The sequence below is a fragment of the Cebus imitator genome, unplaced genomic scaffold (assembly GCF_001604975.1).
Source record: "Cebus imitator isolate Cc_AM_T3 unplaced genomic scaffold, Cebus_imitator-1.0 Scaffold136, whole genome shotgun sequence".
Taxonomy (NCBI): Eukaryota; Metazoa; Chordata; class Mammalia; order Primates; family Cebidae; genus Cebus; species Cebus imitator.
In genome coordinates, this window is record NW_016107451.1 from 4883628 (window position 1) to 4893670 (window position 10043).

Below are 10043 nucleotides of genomic sequence, written 5' to 3' on the forward strand. Positions count from 1 at the left end.
TATGCTGTGAGCTTTTGGAATTAGATCTTTCTTTTTTTTCTTTTCTTTTCTTTTTTCTTTCTTTCTTTTCTTTTCTTTCTTTTCTTTCTTTCTTTCTTTCTTTCTTTCTTTCTTTCTTTCTTTCTTTCTTTCTTTCTTTCTTTCTTTTTCTTTCTTTCTCTCTTTCTCTCTCTCTCTCTTTCTTTCTTTCTTTTCCTTCCTTCCTTCCTTCTTTCTTTTCTTTCCTTTTTCTGGAAGGGAAGAGAAGGGAAGAAAATAGAAGAAAGACTCTGAGAAGGCTAACCTATCTAGAAATGGTCTTTGAAGCTTCGCAGTGAGAAGGCAGCATGGGATCTGTCTAGTCCTGTGACCTTGAGCACGGCATTGAATGTCTTCTGGGCCCCATTTCACAAACATTCAGGCCCAACAAGCAGGCACTGTGCCAGAAGCTTTATTTATGTGCCGTCTTATTGGATCCTCAGCACACTCTTATGAGGTAGAATCATTATGCCCTGGTTTACATACAAGAATACCAAGACTCAAAAGGGAAATAGACAGTATGTCCAAGGCCACTCATATGGAAGGAGCAGAACCAGCACAGGGTGCCTCTCCCTGTTACTGTGCAGAATGGTGGGGGTGGGGTGGGTCAGCATTCCTCATCCCCTCCAGGAATCAGGACCCACTATGAGCTACAGCCATTAAGACAGTATGGTATCTACATAGGGACAGACACATTGACCCCTGAGAAGAATAGAGAGACCAAAATCAGATTCACATATATATAGTACTGTTATGTGTCAGGGGTGGCATATCACAGTGAATAGAGGAAGGATGGGCCAATAAACAGAGCTGGAAACATTACAACATAGACGAAGATCCACACTAGGTGGTTTAAGGACCAAATTTCAAAAATTAAACTTTAAAACTCTTAGTAGAAAATATAGGTGGCATGCCTGTGGTCCCAGCTATTTGGGAAGCTGAGGTGGGAGGATCAAGTGAGTCCAGGGAGGTCAAGACTGCAGTGAGCCATGATTGCACTACTTCATTGTAGTCTAGCGATCAAAGCAAGCCCCTTAAAAATGAAACAAAACAAAACAAAACAGAACTTCTGCAATTCAGGTGGACACCAAAGCTATGAGCAGATGTTTCAGAGAAGAAGAAACACAATAGCCAGTAAGTTTAAAGAGACGTCAAAGTTGTTAGTAATCAGGAAAATGCAAATCTAGGCTCAGTGAAACACCATTTTTCATCCCTTCAATTTGCAACAGTTTCAAGTTTGATAACCCTGAGTGTTGGAAAGGATATAAAGCCCAGGATGTCTTGCATGTTGCTGGTGGAAATTTAAATTGATGATACCATGATGGAAGAATGTGGCATAATCTTCTAAAGCCAAACATTCTTATAGCTTTTGACCCAGTAGTTTTAACTCTAGCTGTGCTGTCCACGCAGTAAAACTGGAAACCCTCTGGGATCAGTTGCATTTGTTCATAATTATTAATTCCCTCTTCACCTTGTTAGGCCTCTTTGTTGGAAAAAGACCCTTCCCTAGCAGACCTGCAGCTGACTTTTGGCCTCACAGAATGAGAACTAGAAATAAATATTTGGTACAATAAGCCATTGAAGTATTGGGGTTGTTTTTCTCTGTAGGAAAGGATGAAAGCACACCCTATGCCAAATGGGATAGGAGAGTGATGAATAGGCCTTGATACGCTCGTGTATGGTACACAATAGAGAGCAATCAAGATGAATGAATGGCAGGGACATGCCTCATATATGAATTAATCTTGCCAATCTAATAGTAAGTGAGAAAAGTAGATCTCAAAAGTTTACAGGCTGGGCATGGTGTCTTATGCCTGTAATCCCAGCACTTTGGGAGGCTGGGGTGGGTGGATTACAAGGTCAGGAGTTCCAGACCAGCCTGGCCAACATAGTGAAATGTTGTTTCTACCAAAAATACAAAAATTAGCTGGACATGGTGGTGCACACCTGTAATCCCAGCTACTTGGGAGGCTGAGGCAGGAGAATGGCTTGAACCCAGGAGGTGGAGGTTGCAGTGAGCCGAGATCGTCCCACTGCACTCCAGTCTGGGTGACAGAGCAAGACTCTGTCTCAGGGGAAAAAAGAAAAGATTATATCATTTTGTGATGTTAAAATGTCTCACATGTTTGGGCACGGTGGCTCATGCCTGCAATTCCAGCACTTTGAGAGGCTGAGGTGGGCGGATCATGAGATCAAGAGATTGAGATCATCCTGGCCAACGTGGTGAAATACTGCCTCTACTAAAAATACAAAAATTAGCTGGGCGTGGTGGTGCGCGCCTGTAGTCCCCACTACTCAGGAGGCTGAGACAAGAGAATTGCTTGAACCTGGGAGGCGGAGGTTGCAGTGAGCCGAGATCCAGCCACTGCACTCTAGTGTGGTGACAGAGCAAGACTCCATCTCAAAAAAAAAAAAAAATGACTAACATTAGAAGTACTCTTTTGAGCCTTCAAGTGACAGCAACACAAGATGGCAGCCAATTTGTGAAACAGAATATGCAGCTATAAAAATAGAATGTGGACCTAAATACCCCCCAGCACTCCCCTTTGTAAGATTTGTAACAAAAATCAACAAGAATGGAGTTAGTAGTTCTAATGGAGTGGTAGACCAAGAACCATATTAGTGCTGGCAACATGGCAGAATCGGTATAACATCAAAGATGTCCTGCAAGAGATTCAGCGCCTGATGATGTCTAGCGAAAAACATGAAACTCCCTCAGCCGGCTGAAAGACAGCATTACAGCAATTCATCCAAAAGAAAAACCACAGGCCCTTCCCCTTCCCCTTGGAGTTCGCTTTAAGCGACTTCATTTTCCACGGTAGTAAATTTTCTAGATACATCTTGTAGACCTCAAAGTACAGGAAAGAAAGCTCATTCAAAGGAAATTTATCTTAAGATACTGTAAATGATACTAATTTTTTGTCAATTTGAAACACATAAGTTGTGCCATATCCAAAAATGTACTCTTAAGGAATACATGTCATTGCAGAAGTTAGAGCAAGGAAAACAAGAATGGTGAGTGGACAGGACCCAGGCTGATGGGACCTGGTGTCAGGGAAGGAAGGCCGACTCATCCAGGAAGCACCATACGCACCATGCCTACAGCCCACAATACTTTTAGGGGTCCATGAAATTTGTTTTTTGTTTTGTTTTGTTTTTGTTTTTTGAGACAGAGTCTCACTCTGTCGCCCAGGCTGGAGTGCAATGGTGCTATCTCAGCTCACTGCAACCTCCGCCTCCTGGATTCAAGCGATTCTTGTCCTCAGGCTCCCAAGTAGCTGAAACTACAGGCATGTGCCACTATGCCTGGCTAATTTTTAATTTTTGTAATTTTTGTAAAGACAGGGATCTTGCTATGTTGCCCATGCTGGTGTCAAACTCCTAAGCTTGTGATCTGCCTGTCCCAGCCTCCCAAAGTGCTGGGATTGTGGTTTGAGCCACCACACTTGGCTGTTATTATTATTTTTTAATCAGAAGAAACGAATAAACTTTTAGGTCAAAGAAAATGTTTTACTGTATAACAACATATTTTTTATTAACAATGTATACCATACATATATATTTTTGTGCACGTGTATGTGTGTATTTAGGAAGAGGCCCAGAAAGGAAAATGTCCAGGATCCATGCTGTGGTGAGGATGAATGTATGGTTACTTGTACCTACAAAGTCAAAGCACTAGCTTTGATTTGGGGTGAGATGTTACGTTATTATTTGTTTGTTTTTGAGAAATGCTCTTGCTCTGTTGCCCAGGCTGGAGAGCAGTGGCACAATCATGGCTCACTGCAGCCTTAACCTCCCAGGCTCAATCTATCCTCCTACTTCAGCCTCCCACGTATCTGCCACAGCGTCCAGCTAATTTTTTCTATTTTTTGAAGAGGTGAGGATCTCCCTATGTTGCCCAGGCTGGTCTCAAGCTCCTCAAGCAATTCTTCCACCTTGGTGTTCCAAAGTGCTGGAATTACAGGCATGAGCCACCATCAGGCCGGTCCTCTTTCTTTTCTTTTCTTTTCTTTTTAGAGACAGGGTCTCACTTCGTCACCCAGGCTGGAGTGCATTGGCACAATCACAGCTCACTTCAGCCTCAAATTTCTGGGTTCAAGCAATCCTTCCAACAGCCTCACAAGTAGCTAGGAATATAGGCTCATGCCAACATATTCAGCTAATTTGTTTTTATTTTTTGTAGAGACAGGATCACTACAAAATGTTGTCCAGGCTGGTCTTGAACTCCTGGACTCAAGCCATCCTCCTCCCTCAGCCTTCTAAAGTGCTAGGCTTATAGGCATGAGCCACTATGCTGGGCCTGGACACGTTAAGAATGTGCCATTGGCCGGGCATGGTGGCTCACACCTGTAATCCCAGCACTTTGGGAGGCCGAGTTAGGTGGATCACTTGAGGTCAGGAGTTTGAGACCAGCCTGGCCAATGTGGTAAAACCCAATCTCTGCTAAAAAAATAAAAATAATAATAATTATATATATTTAAAAGCCAGGCGTAGTGGTGCACACCTGTAATCCCAGCTACTTGGAAGGCTGAGGCAAGAGAATCACTTGAACCCAGGAGACGGAGGTTGCAGTGAGCTGAGATCATGCTACTGCACTGCAGCCTGAGTGACATAGCAAGACTCCGTCTCAAAAACAAAACAAAACAGAAGTATGTGCTATAAACCAAGGATTATAATCATCTAATTTCATGGGCCTGGGATCCCCCTAAAAAACAATTAGCAAAGATATTGAATGTTGAATTTGTAAATACTTCCAAATAAAATCTTTTAAAAAGTTTTATTTAGAGATTTGAGCTTCCTTCCGTGCACATCAGTTTTTTGATTTTGTGTTTGAAACAGCTACACAAAATTCCTGAGCGAAATTTTAAAATGAAATTGAAATTTTAATGAAAGACTCTAATAGTACTTCCTTTTCTGGCGTGAATGAATGAAATTGCTTGAAATGATGTAAAGGGACTTTGAACTCAATTGAACTTTGTTGTATCAAGTATTTCGAAATACTCATGACAGAGAACCAAGTTCCAGAGCCAGAGTGAGCAGAGGAAGAGATACAGCCAGTGTTGGCTGAGCACTGTGGAGAGTCTGTGGGCCAGCAGCAGCACCAGCAACTGCCAGTGGCCACAGAAGTACCGTGGGAACCGGCAGTGGCCTATGCATGTGGCCCGTGTGCAGTAGCCAGCTCGGGGAGGTGGCATCATGGATGAGGTATTCTCCAAGGAGCTGGACCAGTGGATTAAACAGCTGAACCAGTGAAAGCAGCTCTCCAAGTCCCACGTCAAGAGCCTCTGCAAGGAGGCTAAAGAAACCCTGACAAAAGAATCTAATGTGTTTGGTGACCAGTCACTGTCTCTGGAGATAAGCATGGGCAATTTCATGATCTCATGGAACTGTTTAGAAAATTACCAGATGGCCAGGTGCAGTGGCTTAAGCCTATAATCCTAGCACTTTGGGAAGCTGAGGCGGGCGGATCATTTGAAGTCAGGAGTTTGAGACGAGGCTGGCCAAAATGCTGAAACCCTGTTTCTACTGAAAATACAAAAAGTAGCTAGGCATGGTGGTGGGCGCCTGTAATCCGAGCTACTCAGGAGGCTGAGGCAGGAGAATCACTTGAACCCGAGAGGTGGAGGCTCACTTTAATCCTAGCACTTTCAGAGGCAAGTGGACTGCTTGAGCCCCAGAGTTTGAGACCAGCCTGGGCAATATAGCAAGACCCTGACTGAAAAAAACTAATAGAAAATTATCAGATACAAATTACTTGTTTGCAGAAGATTATATTCACAGAGGATACTATTCAATTGAAATAGTTATGCTGCTCCCAGCTCTTAAGGTTTCTTATCATGAATGCATCACCATTCTTCCAAGGAATCATAAGAGCAGGCAGATCATACAAGTTTATGGTTCCTATGATGAGTGTTTAAGAGAATATGGAAATGCAAATGTTTAGAAATATTTTACAGATTTTTTTTTTCAAAGACAGGGCTGCCCAGATTGGGGTGCAGTGGCACAAACATGGCTCATTGCAGCTTCAACCTCCCTGGCCCAAGTGATCCTCCTACTTCAACCTCCCAGGTAGCTGGGACTATAGATGCACACCACCATGCCTAGCTAATTTTTTGTAGAGAAGAATGTTTCACCATGTGCTTAGGCTGGTCTCAAAATCCTGGGCTCAAGTGATGCACCTGCCTTGGTCTCCCAAAGTGCTGGGATTACAGGTGTGAGCCACGGTGCCGGCCTTTACAGATCTTTTGGACCATCTTCCTCTCACTGCCTTGATGGATGGGCAGCTCTTCTGTCTCCATGGTGGCCTGTTGCCATCTGTAGACACACTGCATCACATCAGAACACCGAATCACCTACAGAAAAGTCCCCATGAGGGTCCAATGGGTGACTTGCTATACTCAGATCCAGATGACTGTGGTGGTTGGGGTGTATCTCTTTGAGGAGCTGGTTACACCTTTAGACAAGATATTTCTGAGACATTTAATCATGCCAATGGCCTCAGGTTAGTGTCTGGAGCTCACCAGCTGGTGATGGTGGGATATAACTGGTGTCATGACTGGAATGTAGTTGCTGACATCTTCAGTACTCCAAACTATTGTTTTCATTGTGGTAAACACGCTGAAATCGTGGAACTTCATAATACTCTAAAACACTTTTTTGCAGTTTGACCCAGTACCTCACAGAGGCAAGCCGCATGTTACTCACTGTACCCCAGATTACTTCCTGTAATGAAATGTTAAGCCGGGTGCAGTGGCTCACACCTGTAATCCCAGCACTTTGGGAGGTCAAGGCAGGCAAATCACCTGCGGTCAGGAGTTTGAGACCAGTCTGGCCAACATGATGAAACCCCATCTCTACTAAAAATACAAAAATTAGCCGGGCATGGTGACACATGCCTGTAATCCTAGCTACTGGGGAGGCTAAGGCAGGAGAATTGCTTGAACCCAGGAGGTGGAGGTTACAGTGAGACCGATCGTGCCATTGCACTCCAGCCTGGGAGACAGGAGCAAACCTTCATCTCAAAAAAAAAAAAGGAAAAGAAAAAAAATTAAACTTGAACAGGATTGCGATGAACTGTATATTGACCTAATGGAAATGGGAAGAGCAACAGTAACTCTAAAGTGTCAGAAAACAGTTAACATTCAAAAAATTTGTTTTTACATGGACCAAAAGATGTGCCATATAAAAATACAAAGCTTTTTGTCACCAAGCTGTGATCACTTTAGAATGAACCAGTTCATTGCATGCTGGAGCAACATGGTATTTGCAGGTACTTTTGCTTTCTTTGAGAGACTGCAGATAATAAGATGGAAGCGTTAAAACCTTGTGAATACAATTTAACCCCCATCTAGCTGTAGCTTTACTCAGCATGACTGTACATAAGGGTATCAGAAAACAATCACTGGAGCTTAATGAACATTTAAAAACATAAATGCCAAGCCCTCCCCTCTACTTAAGAGTTTTGAAATTGTTCTGTTTATTTTCAGGGGTATCATTTAATTTAATTATAAGATTTGTCTGCACTCAGTTTATTCCCTTCTCAAATCTCAGCCCCATGCCGGCCCTCCTTATTGTCAGAACCTCGTGAGTGGTTTTGAACAGAGCTGTTTTTGCCCTTTCCTGTAAATCGATGTTTTATTACACAAGAGCACTGCAGAGTTTTTCATAATAAACTTGCGAACACAGAAAAAAATACTCATGAAACTCTTACTTGCAGTGTTTGTTGTTAAAGCAGGCACCCTAAAGAGTGTAGCCAGCAGGGACAGATCCAGGTTTTGTGAAAGCCAGAGGTTTATATAATTTTGTGTGTGGGGTGGGGAGAGGGGGTGAGGGGGGCTCTTTATGAAAAAGATTGCAAAATTCCAAGTACAAAATTAGGTACTACAGGAGATTGCATTATTGGACCCAATACTTCACCCCTCCTGGGGTCTACATCTTTGCCATATGACTTGGCAGTTTGGGCCACTAAAGGGTCAGCGTATATTTCTAATCTTCTTGCCTCTGGCCTTGGCCATGGAAGTTGCTTTGGCCAATGGGATTGAGTGGAAGTGACAGCATGTTACTTCTGAGTCTGGGTCTTGCTCCCTTGTACCTTGGGCATTCACTGGTGAGCACACTGGTCCCAGGAGGAAGATGGGGGACACAGGGAGCAAAGCCGTCCAGCTGACCCAGGCTAGATAACCTAGCTCCCAGCTGCCGTGGCCTAAAGCCACAACACTGCATCCCAGCTGATCTGCAGATCTATGCCAATAAATACTTCTAAGCCACTGAGTTTGGGGGCCGTATGTTACACAGCAGTACTGTACCAGTAGCTAACAAATGCAGGTCTAAACATGAAGGTTTATTTGTAATGAGAAAATAAATCATAACAGATAAGATTTTAGCAGCTGACAAATAGCTCAAAAGTCACAGAATCCAGAAAAATACATAACGTTTTTATTAATTGCCCATCTGAGATACCTCTATAAGATCCTACATGTTGGCTACATTTTCTTTGGTTGCCTCTCCAATATGATAACTTTTAAATTTCATTTTTTTTTTTTTGTAATTTTGTGTTTCTGCAGAGAGGAGTGAGAAAAGTTTCTCTCTTCCTTCTGGCATGGTTTATTGAAAAATATTTTTAATTGGTAATTTAGTAAAGTTTCTTCTAGCATCACAGCTGGCTTTTGGTCATGTTTCAATTTTAAGATTGTTGCCAAAGTTGTGAAAACCTCCAAGTTTCTTTCAGGACATTTTCAATTTCCTTGTGCAACAATTAATTGTAAATCTTCTTTTCATTGATTCTCATTTTCCTGTTTGTCATTAATGCCCTTTCATAGTGGTACATTGTAAGTTTTATGCTTAGTTCAGTAATATGTGTCAACTCAGCAAAAATTTAAATCTTTTTCTATTGTGCCCATGATCTACTCCTTTTTATTATTTATTTATTATTACTATTATTATTTTGAGATGAAATGCAATGTTACCCAGGCTGAAATGCAATGGTGCCATCTCGGGTCACCCCAACCTCTGCCTCCCAGGTTCAAGCGATTCCCTTGCCTCAGCCTCCCAAGTAGCTGGGATTACAGGTTTGTGCCACCATGTCTGGCTAATTTGTATTTTTAGTGAAGATGGGATTTCTCCATGATGGTCAGGCTGGTCTCCAACTCCTGCCCTCAGGTGATTTGCCCGCCTTGATGGTGTGGGATTACAGGTGTAAGCCACTGCTCCCAGCCTATTATTATTATTTTTAGACAGGATCTCACTTTATCACGCAGGCTGGAGTGCAGTGTCACCAGCATAGCTTACTGTAACCTCAACTCCTGGGCTCAAGTGATCCTTCTGCCTCAGCCTCCAGAGTAGCTGGGACTGCAAGTGCATGCCACCATGCCTGGTTAATTTTTTTTTTTGAGATGAGGTCTTTCTGCTATATCTTATGGGGTAGAAAAAAAATTTTTTTAATTTAAAAATAAAATAAAATAGGGTTGGGGGGTCCTTGCTGTGTTGCACAGGCTGGTCTTGAACTCCTGGGCTCAAGCAATCCTCTCACCTTGGCCTCCCAAAGTGCTGAGCTTAGAGGCATTCCTTTTTAGTAATTGGATTACCAAAGACTCCAGAAGGCTATTCATACCTGCTTTGCAAATGTATCTGTTCCTCTTACCGAGTTATTGCTTTTGGAATGATCTGAAATTTTTTTGTTATAATTTTCTTCCATTGATTTTCTATTGATTTCTACTGGTTTCATTGTTCATCTTTATGGCATTTATTTTATGCCCTCTCGCATGCTCTCTCTCTCTATATATATATATAGATATATATTTTATTGCATTTTAGGCTCTGGGGTACATGTAAAGAACATGCAGGATTGTTGTATAGGTACATACATGACAATGTGGTTTGCTGCCTCCCTCCCCATCACCTCTATCTGGCATTTCCCCCCATGTTATCCCTCCCCAACTCCCCACCCCCCACTGTCCCTCCCCTAGTCACCCCCAACAGACCTCAGAGTGTGATGCTCCCCTCCCTGTGTCCATGTGTTCTCATTG

At 42.7% G+C, this 10043-nt stretch overlaps 1 pseudogene; it reads left to right on the forward strand.

Moving 5' to 3' along the window:
• The first annotated feature begins 5214 nt into the window (after nt 1-5214).
• Nucleotides 5215-6747, forward strand: LOC108313424 (annotated as a pseudogene).
• Nucleotides 6748-10043: the final 3296 nt, after the last annotated feature.